The sequence below is a fragment of the Cupressus sempervirens genome, chromosome 3 (assembly GCF_028749045.1).
Source record: "Cupressus sempervirens isolate cs-2001-9-10 chromosome 3, ASM2874904v1, whole genome shotgun sequence".
Classification (NCBI taxonomy): domain Eukaryota; kingdom Viridiplantae; phylum Streptophyta; class Pinopsida; order Cupressales; family Cupressaceae; genus Cupressus; species Cupressus sempervirens.
Window position 1 is genome coordinate 59,527,584 of NC_143120.1, and position 22,260 is coordinate 59,549,843.

A 22,260-nucleotide genomic window follows, 5' to 3' on the forward strand; every position below is an offset into this window, starting at 1 on the left:
CACCTTGAAATCACAACTTGATCTTATACTTAAATCTTCCACTTTGTCAAGTCAGCCAAAATACAACTTACAATAATCAATATTCATCCCATTAGTTGGCTAGAATCAATAGATAAGTCAATTAAGCTTAATACAAAAAAATAAGAAAATCCTTTGTTAGCAGACCCTGCTTGGTAGAAACTAACTCAGAAATGATTTCCTTTTTTAACCAACAGAAGCTTGGTTAACACTACAAATTTACAAAAATCCTTTGGCAACCAAGTGAGCTTGGTTAGAACTAGTTCCATCCAAATTTCCTTTGATTAACACTTACTTTCTGCATCTTTTCCTTTGATGCTTGAGTGTACTTGGTAGACACTGCCTTCTCAACTTGGAAAACACAGGAATGCTTGGTAGACACTGAGAACTATCTTCACTACTTGAGTGAGCTCAACATGTATTGACTAATAATGAATATGACATTTGGAAAACATCAAAGACAACACACAATTAATCAATTATATCCAACAATCTCCCTCTTTAGCATTGATGGCAACACAACATGTCATAGCACAATGAAATTTTAGGTTTTAGATTTGAGAACTCCCTCTGTCAATATGAGCTCTTCCTTTCATTGAATTCTATCTGCAACAGTGTTACAAAGTTCATTCAGAACATCCTTCCTCTTTCAACATACTTCTTCTTTGGAAGACTTCTCCTCCTCTGGTTTCTAACTTTATTTTGGTTCCAAAAATTTCTCAAAGATATGATAGTAAACTTCTCCCTCTTTGACAACACATGCCAAAGATAATAAATCAATAAATACCAATGTACCTTAAGTACTGATTTATCTGCAATATGCCCTTGCCAATTCTTGCACCAACTGATTGATTTTCATCAGGTTCTAGTTGATGCATTCACTAAACTTCATTTAGTGAATTTTAGATAGGGGAATGACCCCTAGCTTACCTCTTAGATATACAAATGCATCCTTAGGTAATGGCTTGGTGAATATGTCTACAATCTATTCCTTTGTATTCACATATTCCAATCTAACTTCTTTATCTTGTCCCAACTCTCTTATGAAGTGATATTTTATAGCAATATGCTTTGTTTTGGAATTTATTATTGGATTCTTTGATATGTTGATTGCATTGGTGTTATCACAATATATGATAATTGGATCATTGATCTCTACCTTCATTCCTTCCAATAGTTTTTTGAACCAAGAAATGTTAGAACAATTGACTATTGCTACTACATATTCTACCTCTACTATTGATTGAGATGTACAATTTTGCTTTTTTTCTTGTCCAATATATTAGTCTTTTGCCAAGAAAGAATGGTCCACCACTAGTGCTTTTTCTATCATCAGAACTTCTTACCCAATCAACATCAGTAAATACTTTCAAGTCCAAATTGCCTCCAAGTTTATACCATAAACCAGTCTTCAGTACCTTTCAGATATCTCATGATTCTCTTGATTGCTATCATGTGATATTCTTTAGGATTTGCTGAGAATCTTGCCACTAGTCCAACTGCTCAAGCAATATTAGGCCTTGTGTGTACTACACACTATAATTTTCCAATTATTGCTCTATAAGTGGTCTTATCTACTTCTTTGGAATCATCATTTTTGGAAAGCTTATGTCCAATAGACATAGGTGTTACAACTATTCTTGAATCTTCCATTCCAAATTTCTTTAGTATCTCCTGGATATAATTAGATTGAGTAATGTAGATATCATTCTTGTTCTATTGTATTTGCAATCAAACAAAGAATTTTGTTCCACCAAACATGGACATATCAAATTCTTTACTCATTTCTTCTGAGAATACTTTGCATAAATCATCTTTCCTACAAATAGAGTATCATCAACAAATATTTTTGCCAACTAAATCTTCTTATCTGATCCTTCTTGGATATATAGACTACTATTATCATTAGTCTTTTAAAAACCAATATTTACTAAGTAATTATGGAGTCTTTCATACCGAGCTCTGGAAGCTTGCTTAAGACCATATAATGCTTTGTGTAGTTTTCAAACCATGTCTCCTTTGCTAGGATCTAAAAAACCTTCTGGTTATTCAGTGTAAACCTTCATGTAGATTTAACATCCATTTGATATACTTTAAATCCTTTATGTGATGTATATGCTAGTAAAGTTCTAACAACTTCAAGTCTTGCCACAGGAGCAAAAGTCTCACCATAGTCAATACCTTCTTCTTGAGAACAACCTTTGCATACCAATCTTTCTTTGTTTCTTGATACCTTTCCATCTTCATTCACCTTATTTCTAAATACCCATTTTGTACCAATCACATTTTTATCCTTGGGTCTAGGAACAAGAGTCCAAGTTTTGTTCTTTTCTATCTGTTCTATTTCATTTTCTAGAGCATCTTTAACACTTATAGGTTCAAATTTAGCAAGTAAATATGTACCTTTTCATTTGCTTCTTGTCATTGTTCCATCTGATGTGTCTCCAATGATCTAATCAAGTGCTTGATGTCTTCTGATATATCTTGCTAACACAAGCTCCTTTGTCTTTGAATGAGTTCCACCATCTTATTCTTGAATTTTAGTTTCAAGCTTGGGCCCTTCTATCTATGACTCGGGTCCATCAGGGTCAGTTTGAACTAGCCCGGTAGCCTTTGACTGTGACTCAGGTCTTTGGAACTTGGGTTGCACTATCTACAACTTGGTAACTATTGGAGTTTCTAGAGACTCGAGAGATGAAGCTTCTTTTCTCTTAGATAGATTTGGTAGAGTATTAGGTTCATAGTAAACAAGTCTTCTATAGTCTTCAAGTTCCTTCTTGCTTTCTTCTTCACTCGTTTCTACATATTCATCAATTCTGACATGTGCACTATCTATAATTTTGTGAGTAGACAAATATAAACATTTGTATGCTTTACTTCTATAGGAGTATCCTAGAAATATTCCTTCATCACCTTTTACATCAAATTTTCCTTTTCTAGATTCTTTCAATATGTAACATTTGCTACCAAATACTTTCAAGTAACTTACAGTAGGTTTGTACCCATACCATAGCTGATAAGGTGTCTTGTTTGAATCTTTCTTCAACTAAACTCTATTGAAGGTATGAACTACAATGTTAATAGCTTCCTTCCAGTATTTGAAAGCAACATTCTTTTCAATCATCAGGGTTCTTATACAATCCATGATAGATCTATTTCTTCTTTCTACTATACCATTCTGTTGTGGTGTACTAAGGGCAAATACTTGCCTTTTGATTCCTCTTTCAATGTAGAAATTATTGATTTCATGGGAGATGAATTCACAACCTCTATCTGATCTTAGGAATTTCAACTTCTTTCCAATTTCTTTTTCTACTCTTGTTAGATACACTTGAATTTCTAAAATTCTTCTAATTTTTCTTTTAGGTAAATTACCGTCATCATTCTAGAGTAGTCATCCACAAAGAGAATGAAATTTTTTTCTTCACTATATTCCAATAGGTCCACATAAATTTATATGAACAATTTCCAAGACTTCTTTTGACTGATAGCCTTTGCTTTTAAAGCTTGTCTTTCCCATCTTACCAATTTGGCAATTTTTGCATAGACCCATGTCAAGTTTCTTCAAAGTAGGAATATCTCTAACTCTTATGTTTGATTATCTTAACTAGATTATAAAAATTCAAATGACATAGCCTTTTGTGCCATAACTAACTTTCCTCTACTAGAGCAATAAAACATGAACAATTGTTAGAATCTAAAAAGATTGATAACTTAGAAAACTAGTGCAAACTAAGTCACTTGATTGTTCATGCGCAAGGTTTCTTTTGCCCTTGCTCATTATTTTCAGACGTGCTTGAAATCACTTGCTTGCTATTCTATGTGCCTATTTATTTGCCTAGTTATTGGAACAAAAATTTTCTTGTCAAAATCAGTCACTATTGTGAAACTATTCTGCCCTTTCGCACGAAATCATCTGATACTCGAGTGAAGCTATTTTTTCCTCGCATGAAATTAAACTGTTGTTGTGCATCTTTGTGTGGCCCTGTGTCAAAATCAGTCACTATTGTGAAACTATTCTGCCCTTTTGCACAAAATCATCTGATACTCGAGTGAAGCTATTTTTTCCTCGCATGAAATTAAACTGTTGTTGTGCATCTTTGTGTGGCCCTGTGAACTTCTTCGCACAAAATTAAATTGTTGTCACTGACCTTTGCGCGAGATAGGAACTTCTTCGCATGGCCTATAAAATTCTTCGCGGCACCTGTAAAAGTTTTTCACGTGAGATTTTGTATCAAAATTACCAATTTGGATTTTCTTTAGCTATCTATGGCCTGCACACTATCCTTTTTTGCGTCGGTTTATCGCTCTTTGTTTGCAAACAGTCCTAAAACAGCGACACTTCGCTTAGCTAAAGACTTGTGTCTTACGCCTTGACTAGTCTTGTCTCATAAGTAATTTTTTTGGTGTTTCTCTTAATGCTTGTCATACTTTGCATCGCAGTGGTCATAATCTCTAGCTATTCTAGCCTTTAAATCAGACCATTGGTACCTTAGTGAACAGTGTTCTTGCTATTATCTTGTCCTTTTTGAGACTCAGTCTTAGTGTAGTCCTTGTCCAGGTTCTAGCTTCTTGTCCTTGCTTATGACTATCACAGCCAGAGGCGGAAATGTGTTTTATCTCGATAACCTTAGACGTGATCGTGCTAGGGTTCGTAATCACGACAGAGGTAGCTTACTTTTCGCTACACAATTTGTATCAATTTTGGCTAGTGAGGCATCTTCATGATCTTCCTCACCTGCCAAATCATCTCAAATTCAACAAACATTTTCCAATTTGCAACAAATTAGGAATCTTTTTTACCAAGAGGATACTAAGATAGGTAGAGGTCCTGCATTCCCAAACACAATGTATGATCTATTCCCCAAAGATCCTTTTGAAACACAAAACATTGAAACTAAACACATTCCTATAATGACTAATCGCGAACCTGAACATGGTAGTCATAGTCGATATCAGGGACCACCTAGGGATGACAAAGACAAAGAGAAAGAGTATGCCACTGATGAGGAATAGGAAGAGGTGGAAATCCTTCTTGAACACATAGCAAAATGTTGAAGAGACAAAAAATTTTAGAAGGTCATGGGAATCCTACTAAATGAAGAGAAAGAAAAGTACTTTCTCAAACTTGCTCAAGAGGGAGCTAAACTGCCCACACATTTTGATGTGGAGACCATTATCACACGTGAAGAAGAAAATGAGACCGCTAAACTCCAAAAATAACTAAAAATTATGCAAGACCAATTGGCTCAGATGATGCATGAGAAGGAGAAACCCACAAAGACATACACATTGGATGCTCTTTGTTCATTTCCATTTGACAACAGCATAAACATGCTGCCTTTCCCACGAGGCGTAGAACTACCCAAATATGACAAGTACTTTGGTACTACTGATCCCCAAGATCACTTGTGAGAATTTGGTGCTTTGTCTATGGAATTTATACACAATCAAATGTACCTCATGCATTTATTCCCTAGAAGCCTAGGTGGTCAGGCTTTGGAGTGGTTCTCACATTTACCTCCTAGTATCAAGATGTTTGACGAAATTGCCAATTCATTTGTTCAGCAATATTCTCATAACATTCAACATCCTATAAATATTTGAGATCTATGCAACCTTAAACAGAAGGTTGGTGAGCCTTTTCTCACTTTCCTCTGATGGTGGAGACAACTATACACTAAGTATTCCCATAAAATCTCAGAAATAGAGAAGCTCGACATTTTTACTAATAACCTCTTACTTGATTTTGGGTATAGAGTCCAACTACAAGGTCAACATACCTTTGAAGACATGATTACACAGGCTATCCGTATTGAAGAATTTATGGTCAAGAAAGGTGAGCTCACTCTTTAGAGAGACACAAAACAAGGTCCCACTTCCAATAGGTATAAAACCAAACATGTCAACAAGAATCGAGAAATTGTACATGATGGGGTTGTTGACAATGTCACACCCAAACTTGCTAAAGAAACATTTAATCTCACAGATTGCCTCAAAGCAGCCAAAAATGCTGAGAAGCCTCCCCCTAACAATAAGGCATCTGGGAACAAACTAAGAAACTCATGTACAACACGACCCAAGTGAGAGTATACGCCTTTGGGAGAACCTTTGGATGTGGTTTACAAAACATTGCTACAACACAAGCTAATCTCACCAATGGATAACCCTCGTCCCTATGATCCACAACCATGTCCACCATGGTGGAATGAGACCTCATTTTGTGAGTATCACCAAAACAAGAGACACAAAAGCAGCAACTGTATAAACTTGCATCATAAAGTCCAGGACATGATTGATATTTGTGAACTTGTGGTAGATGGACATAACAAAAACTCGGACCACAAGGCGTTCAAAGAGCCTTTCCCAGTTTATGAAAAAGGAGAGACTTCAAAACTAGAAGCCTACAATAAGGTCAACTATACATATTCCAATGATGATAATGTTATTCACATGGTTGAACCTTTAGATTTTGAATACTGTGACATTATTACCATAAAGGGCAAGTAAGATAACGACAAACCTAAGACACCATTTGTCTTGAGATGCCCTACTTCCAATAACATGGATAATGCATCTTCACAACACTGTGCTAATGCTGTTACTTGCTCTCATGCGAAGTTGGTACTCAAAGGCCCTGCACCTCTTACTTCAAATCTTGAACAACACAAAGACAAAGCCCTTGCTGGTCCATCTGGTAAAGGTGCAAAACACACAACACACTTGACTGCAACTAGTTATAGTGTTCTCAATTAGTTGAAATGAACTAATGCTCAAATTTCTATCTTTGAGCTGCTTAAAATCTTGCCTGCTCATAGGAAAATTTTGGACAAAGCCCTCACTGAGGCAAACGTTCCTCAAGATCTTGATCTTGAGTGATTTCAATCCATGGTAGGTCACTTGACCTCACCTCATCTTATGACCTTCTCCGAGGAGGATGACAACTCACTGAATGACCCACATAATCAGCCTCTACACATTGAGGTTATGATCCACCAGACACGTGTTCGTTGGGTACTCATTGACAATGGCGCTAACCTAAATATTGTCTCTGCTGCTCTGCTTAGACAATTGGATTATTCTGAGGACTCTGTTGATCCTCAACGAAAGATTACTATTAAAGCGTACGATGAAGTAGAAAAAAAGTCACTAGGTCTTGTAAAATCTTGCATGAATGTAGAGCAATTTGCACTTCTACAAAGAGTTCTATCATGTGATCTATAATAGAGAAGTTAGTATCATGGATCCAGGTTTTTAAATAAACAATATGTTTCTACATTATATCCATGATAGGAAGGATCATATTTTGAATATCTATCAATGTAGACCAGATTGTTGCTTCTTCTCTCAACAACTTTTCTTGCATGTCTAAACTAAATTTGATCTTTATATGATATCCAAAGCTTAAACTAGAGTCAAGTTGCAATTGTTATGCACTGGCTTTTAGATCCTCATCAATCTTTGTAAGTTTTCTCTTTATCTCCTTTGTGAACTTGGTAACATCACATAGCTTCACAAAAAGTGATGTCACATTAGTGCAAGAGGATTCAAGATTGGTCAAAATTGAGGAAAGCTCAACTTGATGGATAGTAATTTATTGAACAATGTGCTCAAGCACTTTATTGTCAAATTTCTTTTCTACTTTCACAATTATCTTATATTGACCACTAGTGTCCTCATTAAACTTTTGGACTGCCTTAGCTAATTGCAATAAAATAGGCTGAGAAGCATCTACCTCAATATCTATTACTTTAGACAAATTTTTTTTTGTATCATCTATAATTTTATATTCTCCATTTTTCTCCTCTCTTAATTTATATTGTTTTGCCTTCTTTTGGAGGAGTTCACTAGCTATATGCATTTGATCCACAATAAGATTATAGAAGTCCCATTTGGGAATTTCTATTTCCTCATCTAGGTATATATCCTCTTCTATCTCCTTACCTCTACTCAAAAATCTTGTACTCTGTTGAGCCTTAGGTTTAACTATCCTTGTACTTAATGCCTTTGTATCGAGGATGGAAATGATTGTAGATATACTAGGACTTGCTATAAAAATTGATATAGTACTAACTAATGGAATACTAATAGAAATTCTTGTTGAATCCAAAATTGAAGAAGTCATAATTGAAGTATCCATTACTGAAGTAGACAAAATTGTAGAATCCAAAATTAAAGTACTTATTGCTAAAGAGCTCAAAATTGTAGAAGCCACTGTATTCATTGCTGATGACTATAAATAAGGAGCTGAAGAAGAGGGAGGTTGTAGCTCAGTAGATGAAGTGGTAGTCACTTCTATCAATATTGTGCTGAGTTGTGTGGGGGCGAAGAGTGATTGGATGTTTGAAGTACTTGTAGTTGTCATAATCAAACTTGTTGAAGCTATGTTTGAGCTTGGTGTAGCAATAGGTTTGCTTGGAGAGTGAGGAAGTGAGGCAATGAATATGGCTGCTTTGTTCATAGGGTTAGTCTCCTCATCATCTTCTTTATCTTCCTTAGTAGCTTCCTCCTCTTTATCTTCTTCAACTTCCTCATTGTCAAAATTTTTAGGCTCAGTGTAAGTTTCTTTTTCCTCATCATCACTGTCATCATCCTTAACATCTACTAGGAAGTCACTTTGTTTATGAAAATGATAAAAAATCTTCTCCATGCTTGTGGCATTCTTAACCACATTCTCTATATCCATGATCAAAATTAAACAAGTATTAAATCTAAGAGTCATTTTATCTTCATTTTTCTTTAGCAACTCTTTTACCCCAGCATTTTTCATACTAGTTAGCAATTTCCTTAGGGTTTGTGCATAAATATCTTTTTCTATTTGCATTTCAAAGTCCCATCTTGGATTTATTTTCTCTAATAATTCATTAGATATTTGAGAGGTTATTTGATCTGGTGAATGCTTCCATTTTGCCATTTTGGTTAATACTAGTTCTTCAATCTGTTTCTTCTCTGCCTTTGACTTGGTTTCATACTTCAAGGATTTGAAGTTGGTTATACCTACACCTTCTTCCATTTGTTTCAATTTTTCTTGGAAGATGGGAGGAGGTTTGCTAAAGTTAATATCATTGCCTTTCTTCCTGGACCTCCTTGTGAAGATTGTAGTGGATGGTTTAGGTGGCTTGGTGATGATGACCTTGCCTTTCTTCTTTATAGGTTCTTTTTTTTTTTTGATTCCTCTTCATCCTCTACCTCTTTATCTATATCTTCTCCTTTCCTCTCAGTTACCATAAGAGGTGTGCTTGATTTTAGTTTTTCTATTCCCCTCTTACCTTTGTTAACCACTTGTGGGAGCTTTATCTACACTTCTATCCTTGCCTTTGCCTCATCATATGTTCCAAAGTGTGGTGCCTTTAGATCAATAGGTTAATTAATTAGGGCTTCAATAATGTCCTTTATTTCATCAATATTTAACTCATAAGGAAGAGGTTTTACCCATACAATTCTGGGCTTTGCTACCTGAATGTAGACTCTGTCACTATCTACCATGAAACAAACATCATCTTTTTAATCTTCTACCAACTTCTTAGGTATTCTAAATTTTTTATTCATTTTTTCTTTGAATACTTCAAAGTAGTTGTCAATAATACTAACAAAGTTCACTCCTATTTTTGCAATGTATTCATTAATCTAGTATAGTACAAGTACATCTTTTCTCCATACTACTGTGCCTTTGGAAGGGAATAACTTCTAAACATAGAAGAAAAAACAAGTCAATAGAGAGCCAAATTTTTAGGGGTTGTTCTTGGAAGTTTGAATACTTTCCATGTTTTTGTTAAATTGTTTCAATAATAGATCTGCCAAGTCATAAGTCAAATTGTTCTTCACAGTTTTGTAAGCCAAGTCCATAGCTTCACATGATACACTATTGAGGCATCTTGAACTATATATCTTGTGAGCTATCACATGTATCGCAAATTTTAGTTTTGCATCTATTAAACTTCTAATTTTCATGCCTCTGCCATCCCACTCAGCTAGGGTTTTCTTTTCTAGCTCAACCCAACCTAGGGTTTTGGTGGTTTTAGTTTTAGTGAGCATGGGGAGGCCGGTGATGCAATGAATCATTTTATTTGTGATTACATCTAGTTTCTCAAGCTATATCTAATCATTATGCACTTGACTTAGTACGTATCTAATCCATTTGATTTGAAAACCTCAGGGCATGTGAGGAATGTGGGTCAAACCTTTGTCTTCCAAATATTTATACTTGGGTTTGAGAACTCCATTAACACAAAATTCACCTAGGGCATCATCGATTTATAGAATAATGACAATAATTTATCTAAAAGAAAAATCAAAAGCCTTTAAAAAATTCAAGTGGGTATTTGGAAAGAGTAGAAAAGGAAATTGGAAAAAGGTTTAAATGCTTGAGATGAGATAGAGGTGATGAATTCATCTCCCATGAATTCAACAATTTTTGCATTGAAAGAGAAATCAAAAGATAAGTATTAGCCCCTAGTACACCGCAAAAAAATGGTATAGCAAAAAGAAGAAATAGATCTATCATGGACTATGCAAGAACCCTGATGATTGAAAATAACATTGCTCTCAAATACTGGAAGGAAGCTATCAGCACTATAGTTCATACCTTGAATGGAGTTTAGTTGAATAAAGATTCAAATAAGACACCTTATCAGCTATGGTATGGCTAGAAACCTAAACTAAGTTACTTGAAAGTATCTAACAAAAAATGTTACATAATGAAAGAATCTAGAAAAGCAAAATTTGATGTAAAAGGTGATGAAGGAATATTTCTAGTATACTCCTATAGAAGTAAAGCATATAGATGTTTGAATTTATCCACTCACAAAATAATAGAAAGTGCACATGTCAGAATTGATGAATATGCAAAAAAGAGTGAAGAAGAAAGTAATAAGGAACCTGAAGACTATTGAAGATTCATTTACTACAAACCTAATACCTTGCGAAACCTATTTGAAAGAAAAGAAGCTTCAACTCTTGGGTCCCAAAAACTCCAATAGCTATTGAGTTGTAATGGTGTAACCTAAGCTACAAGTACCTAAGTCATAACAAGAGGCTATTGAACTAGTTCAAACTAAGTTTGATGGGCTTGAGTCATAGATAGAAGGACCTAAGCTTGAAACTAAAATTCAAGAAGATGGTGGAACTCATTCAAAGACCAAGGAGCCTGTGTTAGCAAGATATGTTAGAAGACATCATGCACCTAATTAGATCATTGGAGACAAATCAGATGGAACAATGACAAGAATGAAATTAAAAGGTACATGTTTACTTGCTTATTTTGAACCTAGAAGTTTTAAAGATGCTCTAGAAAATAAAATTTGAATTGAAGCAGTGAATGAAGAGATAGAATAGATAGAAAAGAACAAAACTTGGACTCTTGTTCCTAGACCCAAGGATAAAAATATAATTGGTACAAAATGGGTATTTAGAAATAAGCTAAATGAAGATGGAAATGTATCAAGAAAAAAAGAAAGATTAGTATGCAAAGGTTATTCTCAAGAAGAAAGTATTGACTATGGTGAGACTTTTTCTCTTGTAGCAAGACTTGAAGGTGTTAGAACTTTTCTAGCATATACAACACATAGAGGATTTAAAGTATATCAAAATGGATATTTAATCTACTTCTTGAATATAATTCTTGATGATGAGGTCTACATTGAACAACCAAAAGGTTTTGTAGATCCTAGCAAAGGAGACATGGTTGGCAAACTACACAAGGCATTATATGGTCTCAAGAAAGCTCCCGGAGCTTGGTATGAGAGACTCCATAATTACTTGGTATAGAGTGGTTTTCAAAGGACTAATGATAACAATAGTCTGTATATCAAGGGAGATCCAAATAAGAAGATTGTGTTAGTAGAAATATTTATTTATGACACTCTATTTTTAGGAAATGATGATTTATGCAAAGCATTCTCAGAAGAAATGAGAAAAGAATTTGAGATGTCAATGTTTGGTGAAATAAAATTCTTTGTTTGATTACAAATATAGTTGAACAAGAATGATATCTACATCACTCAATCTAAATATATCAAGGAGATGCTAAAGAAATTTGGAATGGAAGATACAAGACCATTTGGAACACCTATGTCAACTGGACATATACTTTCCAAAAATGATGATTCCAAAGAAGAAGACAAGACCACTTACAAATCAATGATTGGAAAATTATAGTATGTAGTTCACACAAGGCTTGATATTGCTCTAGCAGTTGAAATAGTGGCAAGATTCTTAGAAAATCCCAAGGAAAATCACATGATGGAAATCAAGAGAATCATTAGGTATCTAAAAGGTACTAAAGACTATGGTTTATGGTACAAACTTGGAGGCAATTTGGACTTGAAAGTATTTATTGGTGCTAATTGGGCAGGAAGCCTTGATGATAGAAAAAACACTAGTGGCGGAGCATTCTTTATTTTCAAAAGACTAGTATCTTGGACAAGCAAGAAGAAAAATTATACATCTAAATCCATATTAGAGGAAAAATATGTAGCAACAACACTCAATTGTTCTAACATTGTGTGGTTCAAACAACTGTGGGAAGGAATGAAGGTAGAGATCAAAGATCTAGTTGTCATATATTGTGATAACACTAGTGCAACCAGCACATCAAAGAATTTAATAATGCATTCCAAAACAAAGAATATTGTTATAAAATATCACTTCTTAAGAGAGTTGGTGCAAGATAAAGAAGTTAGATTGGAATATGTGAATACAAAGGAATAGATTGCAGACATATTCACCAAGCCATTACCTAAGGATTTATCTCTCTATCTAAGAACTAAGCTAGGGATCATTACCCTATCTGAAATTTACTAAAATGAAGTTTAGTGAATGCATCAACTAGAACTTGTTGAAGATCAATCAGTTGATGTAGAATTGGAAAGGGCATATTGTAGATTAATTGGTACTTAAGGTACATTTCTATTTATAGAGTTATTGTCTTTGGCATGTGTTATCAAAGAGGGGGAAGTTTACTGTCATATCTCTAAAAAATTATTGTAACCAAAATAAAGTTAGAATCCAAAGAGGGAGAAGTCTTGTAAAAGAAGAAGTATGCTAAAAGAGGGAGGATGTTCTGAATGAACTTGGTACTAGCCATTGCAGATAGAATTTAGTGAAAGGAAGAGCTTATATTGACAAAGAGATTTCTCAAATCTAAAATCCAAAATTTCATTTATGCTATGACATGTGTTGCCATGAATGCCAAGGACAAATATTGTTCGATACAATTGATTAATTTTGTGTTTTCTTTGATGTTACACAAATGTCATAATCATTATTAGTCAGTATATGTCAAGCTCACTTAGGTAGTGAAGATAGTTCTCAGTGTCTACTGAGTGTTCCTATATTTGCCTAGTTTAGAAGGAAGTGTCTACTGAGTTCACTTGGGCATTGAAGGAAACATTGTTGAAAGTGAGTGTTAATCAAGCTCACTTGGGTAATGAAAGAAAGTTGGATGGACTAGTGCTAATTGAGCTCACTCAGTTGCCAAAGGATTTTTGTAAATTTGTAGTGTTAACTAAGCTTCTGTTGGTTAATGAACGAAATTGTTTCAGAGTTAGTTTCTATCGAGCAAGTTGAGCTAATGAAGGATTTTCTTATTTTTTTGTATTAAACTTAATTGATTTATCTATTGATTCCACCTAACTAAGGTAATGAATATCGATTATTCTAAGTTGTATTTGAGTTATTTGACAAAGTGGAAGATATAAGTATAAGGTCAAGTTGTGATTTCAAGGTGTATAAGTAAAAAGTAGGTAGTGAATGTGTGAATTATGGTGATATAATTGAAGATCTATTGATGAGTAGAGGAAGAAAATTTGAAGGATAAGCAGGACATCCTTGTGGTGCAACAAAGCCATATTCGATCAACAAGGATCAAGTACAAGCTTGAACAGAGATCTAAAATCAAAAAATTTAGTTGTATTCGAATTAGGTCATCTCATTGTTACTCTCTAACCATTATAGTAGTGATCTAAATCTCCTAACAGAGTTGGTTTAATAGCTATTTGTAAATCCTCTAACAAGGTGGAAATTCCATTGAATTGTTCTCAAGACCTCTAACTAGGCCACTCCCAATAGGGTGATTAAATCATTTAATAGGGTCACACTTAATAGTGTATTTTGTAACCTTTAATAGGGTTGGCTCCTAAGAGGGCTCACTTTAGAAGAGTGAAAATCAGTAACTAGTTATTGTTGGTGGTTTTTCCCAAATTGGGTTTCCATATTAAATCCTAGTGTCAAATGTGTTCATGCTATTTTCTTTATGTGTTTGCAACAAAGTTAAAGTAATGATAATCATAGATAACATCTAAAGTTTACATGTTAAGCATTTACTGAGCTCTTTCAATTATTACTGAGTTACAACATTCTGTGTGTTTACTTAGCTTTAGTAGTATTCAATTATCTATTTTCATTCTATACTTGTTGGAATGTTCAAATATGAAGAGTACTTGTAAGAGGGGCGCGGGTGGGGGGGGGGGGGGGGGGTGGTGAATCAGAAGTAACCAATTTATCTTTCCAAACCATTAATAAAATTTAACTAAAATTAACATGCATGCAAGTAAAAAAACATAAAATGAGAGCATACATCAACACATAACACAAGAAATTTTGGTGACCCAGAAACCCTCCATGAATAAGAAGTTAAAACTAGGGTGGGGATGACACCCACAAAAATTTATTGCAGCAATGAGTTCAACCACTTTTGATGGTTTTCCCTATTAAAGGCCTACCTTGTGAAAGGCTTTACACTATGTTAATAGTGACCTATTGAAAGGATTTACAAACACTTTACAAGAAGTGTCACCCTGTTAAAGGATTTACATAAAGTTTGTTAAACCCACCTAATACATAGGATTTTCTTGACCTTCTCCAAAGGCTCTTCTACCTAGCTATTAAGCTAAACTATCACCATAGGATTTCATCCTCTAATAAAATTGTGAAAGAGTATTAGAAAATTTGACCTGATTGAATGCAATTTGGAATTGTTGGGTTCAGGCACTTGATCTGCTCTTTCTCTTTTGATCTCTACTAGATTTGATCTCTAAATATGTCGCCTATTCTTTTCTGATCAACTTGATATATAAATTATATCCCTTTCACTAAGTCTTTTCTCTTCACACTAAAATTTCACTATAGTCTCCCCTTTTGCTACTTTTCTTCCATGCTTTCAATGGTGCATTCATTCTTCTTATAAAGAATGTGAAGACTTAGGATTAGTTATGGATCTATGATCCAAATTGAATCTCAAATTCTCACTCATACTTTGCATTTTTCTTATTGGTTGCATGCCTTCACCATTTTTCTAATTGGTTGCATGTAGATTTCATAGGGAATGCAAATGACTTGTCCTTATCCTTTTTTTTCTTCAAAATTCCTCTAAGTCAGCTCTAAAAATGGTTTACATCTTACTTTGTGCAAGTACAAACTCTTATGTTGATTCTGTGTTACTTGGCACATGAAGTATTACTAATGCTCGGCACACACTTTTTCTAGATTGCTCGGCATCAACTATGTTTCCTGGTTTTCTCGACACCAGTTATAACCTATATTACTCAGCATATGTTGTTTTGATTTGCTCGCCATCTGAATGATTTTGTTACTCGGCATGTATGATGAAAATGGTTAAGTGTGTTGACACTCATTTGTCAATACCTTTTTTATTTGACCAACAATCTCGCCCTTTGACATGAGTATCAAAAACACTTTACTAAGCATTTATGAACTTAGCCTAATTGAGTACATTCTTTACTTGCATGGTCTTGCATGCACAATTTAAATAATTGTGAGGAGCAATATACCTTATAACTCCCCTGAGTTGATTATGCCTTTGAAATTGAAATTTTGTTTCAATGTGCCTGGTCCTCTTTGTCCTTTGACCTATTTCTGCATTCTGACCTTGTATACTGTATCTGATCTGTGTGATTTGCCTATATTCCATGTGATTACCAAAATTTTACATCTCTTCTTCACTCCTTTATTCCTTTTCTCCTCTTTTTGACTATTTACAATCATTCCACTTTATTCTCAAAATGAAAGAATGATCAAAATTTGGTAAAATTTGGTAATTACCCATATTATTTACATATCTTATCCTTTTCTTATTACTCCCCCTATAATATATATTTCCTCCTTTTTTCATTCTCCCCCTTTTTGACACTAATTTCAAAGGGTTTTATGGAGTAATACCATGTTTGGCCAAAAATGAGCTATTGACTTCAAGGAGTATCTTAAGAGCTGCATTCCAGTTGTTTAATGCAATATCCAATGACTTGTGTTGGATTGTAAGCTCTTCTGCTAGGTCTATAAGTCCTTCATATGTAGAAAGATTGGGATCTTTCTTTAGGACTGTCTCTGCATACATTTTCTCCTTGTGAAGTACTTCTAAGTTAGGGTGATTGAGGATTGAATTTGCATTAGCTTAGTTTTTATATTAGCCTCCTCTGCTGATAATACAACTAGTTCCCTTTGAGTATAAAACATCCGAGCAAAATGCTTCTCACTCTAAGTTGGATTGATTGGGAGTTGCGTACTAGAAATCTTTAGATTTCTCTCCAAGCTCATTATTTTCTGGCTAGTTTCATGTGTGAAGTTTGAAAAATCACACAGTTTATTTTAAAGGGAGAATATATTCCCTAATACAATTTTAACTCTATCTATTTTCTTACCTAGGTCAACTTGTCCCAAGATAATAGTATTTTCTATCTTCTCATTGACCTTTCCTTGGAATTTCTTCTCTGACCGTTCCATTAGTTTGGCATTGGTGTCATGGTCCTCATTTATTACTTGATCAACTATATCTAATAGTTTCTCTATAATTGGTCTTGATTCTCTAGAGACTATAGACTAAAGGCATCTATGAATATGTCCTTGATTTCATTCAATGCTTGGTTGTATTTGTAGTCCTTTCTAAGTGCCTCTTGTCTCCTTCTTCTATCCAATGCACTCTAAATTTCATTCATCTTTTCCTTAGTGGGAGTACTAGATTCATAATAGGGTATCTTTATTTCTTCATCAAGCTCAAGAATTCCATAATGAATTGTCCTGGCTACCCTAGTGGAGCTCGAGCTTGGTGTTCTAATTTTTAGTTCTAGTGTTCCAATGCTCAGCTGCTGAAGAGTTTTTGTTGGAGTACCTATTTTTGGTAGTTCAACCAAAGTTTGTATTGTAGATTCCTCCTTATCTCTTGTCTCTTCTTTCTCTTCTTCTATCATTCTAGTGGGGGGTGTACCTGTTGATTGTACTAATTTGTCTTTGTCATCCCCTACTACTGCACTTGGCTCTTGAAGTGCAACTATGACTTCTTATAGTGGAGATGGTGGTGGAAGAAGTATAAGTCCTATAGATTGTATGGTCACAAGTGGTTCTTGTGTTTGCATCTTGTTTTCTTTTAATTTTGCTACTGCCTTTTGGAGTTCATCAACACTAACCAATATTGGGCTTGAACATAGCCTAGCTGCTTGTGTTGATTGGTCAAGGATCTTTTCTAGATTCTCTGTAGTTAATGGATTGATGTTTTGACTAGAAGTGTCAATGACATCTTTTATCTTGATTGTTTCTGCAGGTGTGATGATAGAACAAGGAGGGCTAGGAGGTGACAGCTGTGTATCCTATACACTTTGTTCTTGTTGCTCACCTATCCCCTTTTCTTCTTCTTTACCAATTTCCTCCTTCTTTTCTTCTTTATCCTCCTTTTCTTCCTCCACTTTATCCTCTACCTTCTTTCTTCTTACTTCTTTTATTTCCTTGGCTTTGGCACTTGCTTCTACCTTGTATTCTTCATCAAACACATCATCAATTTTCTTGTAAATAAATTTCCATAGTTTTGTGGTTTTTCTCACAACCTCTTCAATTTTATTTTGTAAAATACTAAATGCCATGTATTTGGGAGTAAATCTACTATTGTGCCTTTTGACTGTATTTGTTATTTGACTTTTGGTCAAATTAGGTAACATCCTTGCTAAAGTAGACTCCCTTATTTATTTCTTAGTTTGCAAACAAAAATGCCATTTTCCCTCTACAATCTTATATAATTCCTTTGGAAATGAACTATCTAGTTCAAGAGGTGTATGTTTATATTCTACCATCATATTATAGACAGATATCTCTATTTTATATTGCTCATCTTTTGTGAGCTTATTAAAATTTACATTCTTGAAATCATTTAAGTCTCCATTCCTAATATTAGCACATAATTTATCAATAGAAGACTTTAGGGAATGACTTACCACTTTAAATTGACTATGGTCTTCTGATTCTATCTTTTCTTCCTCTGAATCAAGTTGAGCCACAAAATTTCTTCTTTTCTTTGGCTCTCCTTTAGTCTCCTTAGTGAATTCATTCCTCTTAGCTACCTCTTCCTTTTCCTTTTTTGAAGTAACCCTTGTAGTCGCTCTAGTTGTAGGCTTTTTGGGTTTAGGCTTTGTCACTTTCTTTGGCTTGGGCTAAGGAGTAGGTGGTGCTTTTGTCTTTCTCTTGGTGGCCTTGGTTTTGATAGATGTTTCCTTAGCTTCTTCTTTCTCTACATTTTCCTTTTCATCTTTTCCTAAGCCTTGAGTCAATTATAGAGACTCTTGTTCAAGCTCGTCTCCTTCATTGTCATCTTCTTCTTCATCATCACTTATTTCTTCTGCTTCTTCTATAGTACCTGTCTCTTCAATCTTTGCTCCAAATTTCTTTTTGATCTTCTTAACCGATTTGTCTTTCTTCTTTACTGCTGTGGCTGTTTTGAGATATGTTACCACCCTTGATCTGACAACATCATGGGTCCCAAAGTGCTTTGTATTTTTATCAATTTCCTTTGCAAGTAATGTTGTAATAGCTGCTGATGCCTGATCCACATCAAGTTCATAGCCTAGTGGTCTAAGCCACCTAGCTCTAGGGATGACTACTTGTATGTAGGTATAGTCAATATCTACTAGAAAACAAATGTCTTTTTCATGTTGCTCCACTAATGAGACTAGAATTCTCATTTTCTATTTCATGGATTGTTTGAAATCTTCAAAATGACTAGTATTTTGCACATCAAAATTTTCGCCCATTTCATCGATGAATCCATTTATCTGATCAACAATTGTCTTATTTGGATCCCATCTCACCTTCCCTACTAAGGGGAATTCTCTCATAATGTAGAAAAACATACAAATCAATACTACACCAAATTTGCATTAAGCCCATTTGGATTTCCTTATGGCTCCCAAGTTCTCATTTATTTGTTGCATCGTCAATTTTGCAAGATCATAAGTGTGATCCTTTTTCACTAGCTTGTAGGCAACATCTACAGCTATGTAGGGTACACTATTTAACCTACTAGATTGATAAAATTTGTGAGATATAATCCTCACAGAAAAATCTAGTAGAGGTTCTTTGATGGTTTCAATTGTCATACCCCTATTATTCAACTTGGCACTAGTGTTTTTCTCAATTGCCTCCCTCTTATCACTCCTTAGGGTTTTGGGCCGATCTAGGGTTGGAATACTAGTAACCCTATGTACAGTCTTCTTTGTGAACTTTAGTGGCCCAATTTCTAACCAAAAAGCTCAATCATGGATTCTGCTCAACACAATGCATATCCATTCTATTTTAAAGACAATGGGGAAAACTAGGGTTTTGGTCAAGCCCATCTTCTCAACTATGGAGAATTTGTCTTTAAGTATCCCATTTTCATAGAGCTTATCAAATGCATTGAAAATCTCCAAATCTCCTACTACACCTATCTTACAATTGTAGCATTTTCATACATCCTAAACCATTACTACTTTATTAGGAATCACGGATAGGGCACCGACAGGATCATTTTTGTAAGAAACTTTAGGGATGGGTTTGAACTTTGGTTGTTTAACTTCATTACTAACCAGTTGAATTTCCAATCCTTCCTTTTCATTGATAGATTTAGAACTAAATGCCATCTTTAACTGAACTAGGGTTTACTATTTAAACTAATTTTTCAAATTGCATAACTCGACTCTTGAATGAAATACTTGGTAAATTGATGAAACTAAGTTGGGTTGCTATTGAATTGCTATAAATCACCTTTTGATCACTGGGAAATCACTTAATCACTATTCTCATCTTTGCTCTTTGTTTGTTTGATAAAAAAAAAATGATTTTTACCTTTCATTAGGCTTAAAACCTAGCATTTATTGCTTTCGTGCTTACAACTATCACTCAGCTTCCAAATGATTTTCCAGCTCGGTATCAACTATATTTCATTCCTTTGGCAGCTACTATCTCATTTCATGTGGCATCTACTAATCTTGTTAATTGCTTGGCAGCTACTAGAGTGTTCAACTCGACATGTACTATAGTTTTACTAGGCAACCAAAGGTAACTCAGCATCATCTTTCAACTTTTATCCTGACATCTTAACTTATGTAAATTTATTCTTTCCAGTGTTCCTATGTTCTTTTTGGGTTGATGTATGATACATCTTTATATGTATCAGCCCCATGCACCTTTCTAGTGCTTAATTTGTTGAGGTGTGATCACTTGACCTCTTGGGTGAAGTGATCTCTCCATTTGATGTGCTGCATTCACCTTTCTTCTGTCATGTCTTCTTCATATATTTCCTGATGTGTTCCACATCAACTTTTTCTTTTCCCTTGTTAACATCAATCTTGGGTGACTTGGCCTTTGTTGGACAATTCCTACTAACATGTCTAATCTTTAAGCAACTAAAACAAGTTATTTGACTCAACCATCTACTGTAGTTCCCCTTAAGTGTGTTCTTATGCAATTTTGAGGTACATGATCATATTCCTGATAGTAGTGACAACTTTGCCTTGTATTATAGTCCCAATTGTAGTGATGTGCAAAGTTGTTTCTCCTTGTAGGCTAATTAGGTCTCCACATTGGCTTTGATCTGCATTCAGATGCTCTATGTCTATAATTTTTGTAGTTGTAGTAGTGACCCTCAAATCTTGGTGTTCTCATAGTCTTGGTTCTGTAGTCTTGTGCTAGGTGTCCTTGTTTTTTGCACTTGTGATAGAAATTTTCATTTGTAGGCTTATCATGCTGATGACTACTCTTGCTTTTGCACACATTAGAGGTATGTCCCTTTTTACCATAGAAATGACAAGTAGGTTTAGTGTTCTTTCCTTTGTTGCTTCTTTCTTTTGTGGCATTGGATGATTCTCCTTGTTCAATGCTGATGTAGCCAAGTCCTAAAGTCTCATTACTAGCCCTTGGTGATTTCAGAAATTGCTCAAAGTACTTGATGGTCTCATTGGGTTTGTTGTAACTTTCTGTTATTTCCTTTTCTCTATTCAATTCATTCTGGAATTGTTCATTCTATATCTTCAAGGTGGAGATCTCAATATCTTTCATGTTTAGCTCATGATGAGCATTCATCATTTGGCTTAAGGTGTCTAACTGCATGTTTGAAATCTTTTCAAATTCAATTTTCTTCTCTTCTAGCTTATTGATGAGATTTTTCTCATCATCTTCTACCATGGCCTTGTCTTCAATGGCTCTTTTCTTTTGTTTAGTCACTTTGTAAAGCAATATGGCTTGTGATTCTTGTTCAAGCTTGAGTAATATGATTTCTTTAGCTTGTGCTCTATTTTTCTCCATTAATTCTGATATTGCTGCATCAAATTCCTTGGAATCTCCATTGGGAAGTATGTGTGTGGTGTCAATCTCCTTGTAGTGTATGTCATTTTCAGCTATGGCTATCTCATTTCTTCTTTTCAAAGATTTTCTCAGTTCCTCCTTGGCTTCCTCTACTTTGTGTAGAGCTAGTTGTACATCAATCACCTAATTCTCAATGATCTTCCCAAGTTTGAAAAATTCCATCTTTTGACCTTTTTCTCCAAGTTGTTAGGATTCTCCTTGTGAGAACCAGATGCTTTGATACCAATTTTTGGAATGTTCAAATGGGAAGAGTACTTCTGAGTGAGGGGGTGAATTAGAAGTAACCAATTTATCTTTCCAAACTCTTAATAAAATTTAACTGAAATTAACATGCATGCAAGTAAACAAGCATAAAATGAGAGCATACATCAACACATAACATAATAAATTTTGGTGACCTAGAAACCCTCCATGAATAAGAAGGTAAAATTGGGGTGGGGATGACACCCACAAAAATTTACTGCAACAATGAGTTCAACCACTTTTGGTGGTTTTCCCTATTGAAGGCCTGCACTATGAAAGGCTTTACATTGCGTTAATAGTGACCTGTTGAAAGGATTTACAAACACTTTAAAAGAAGTGTCACCCTATTAAAGGATTTACATAAAGTCTGTTAAACCCACC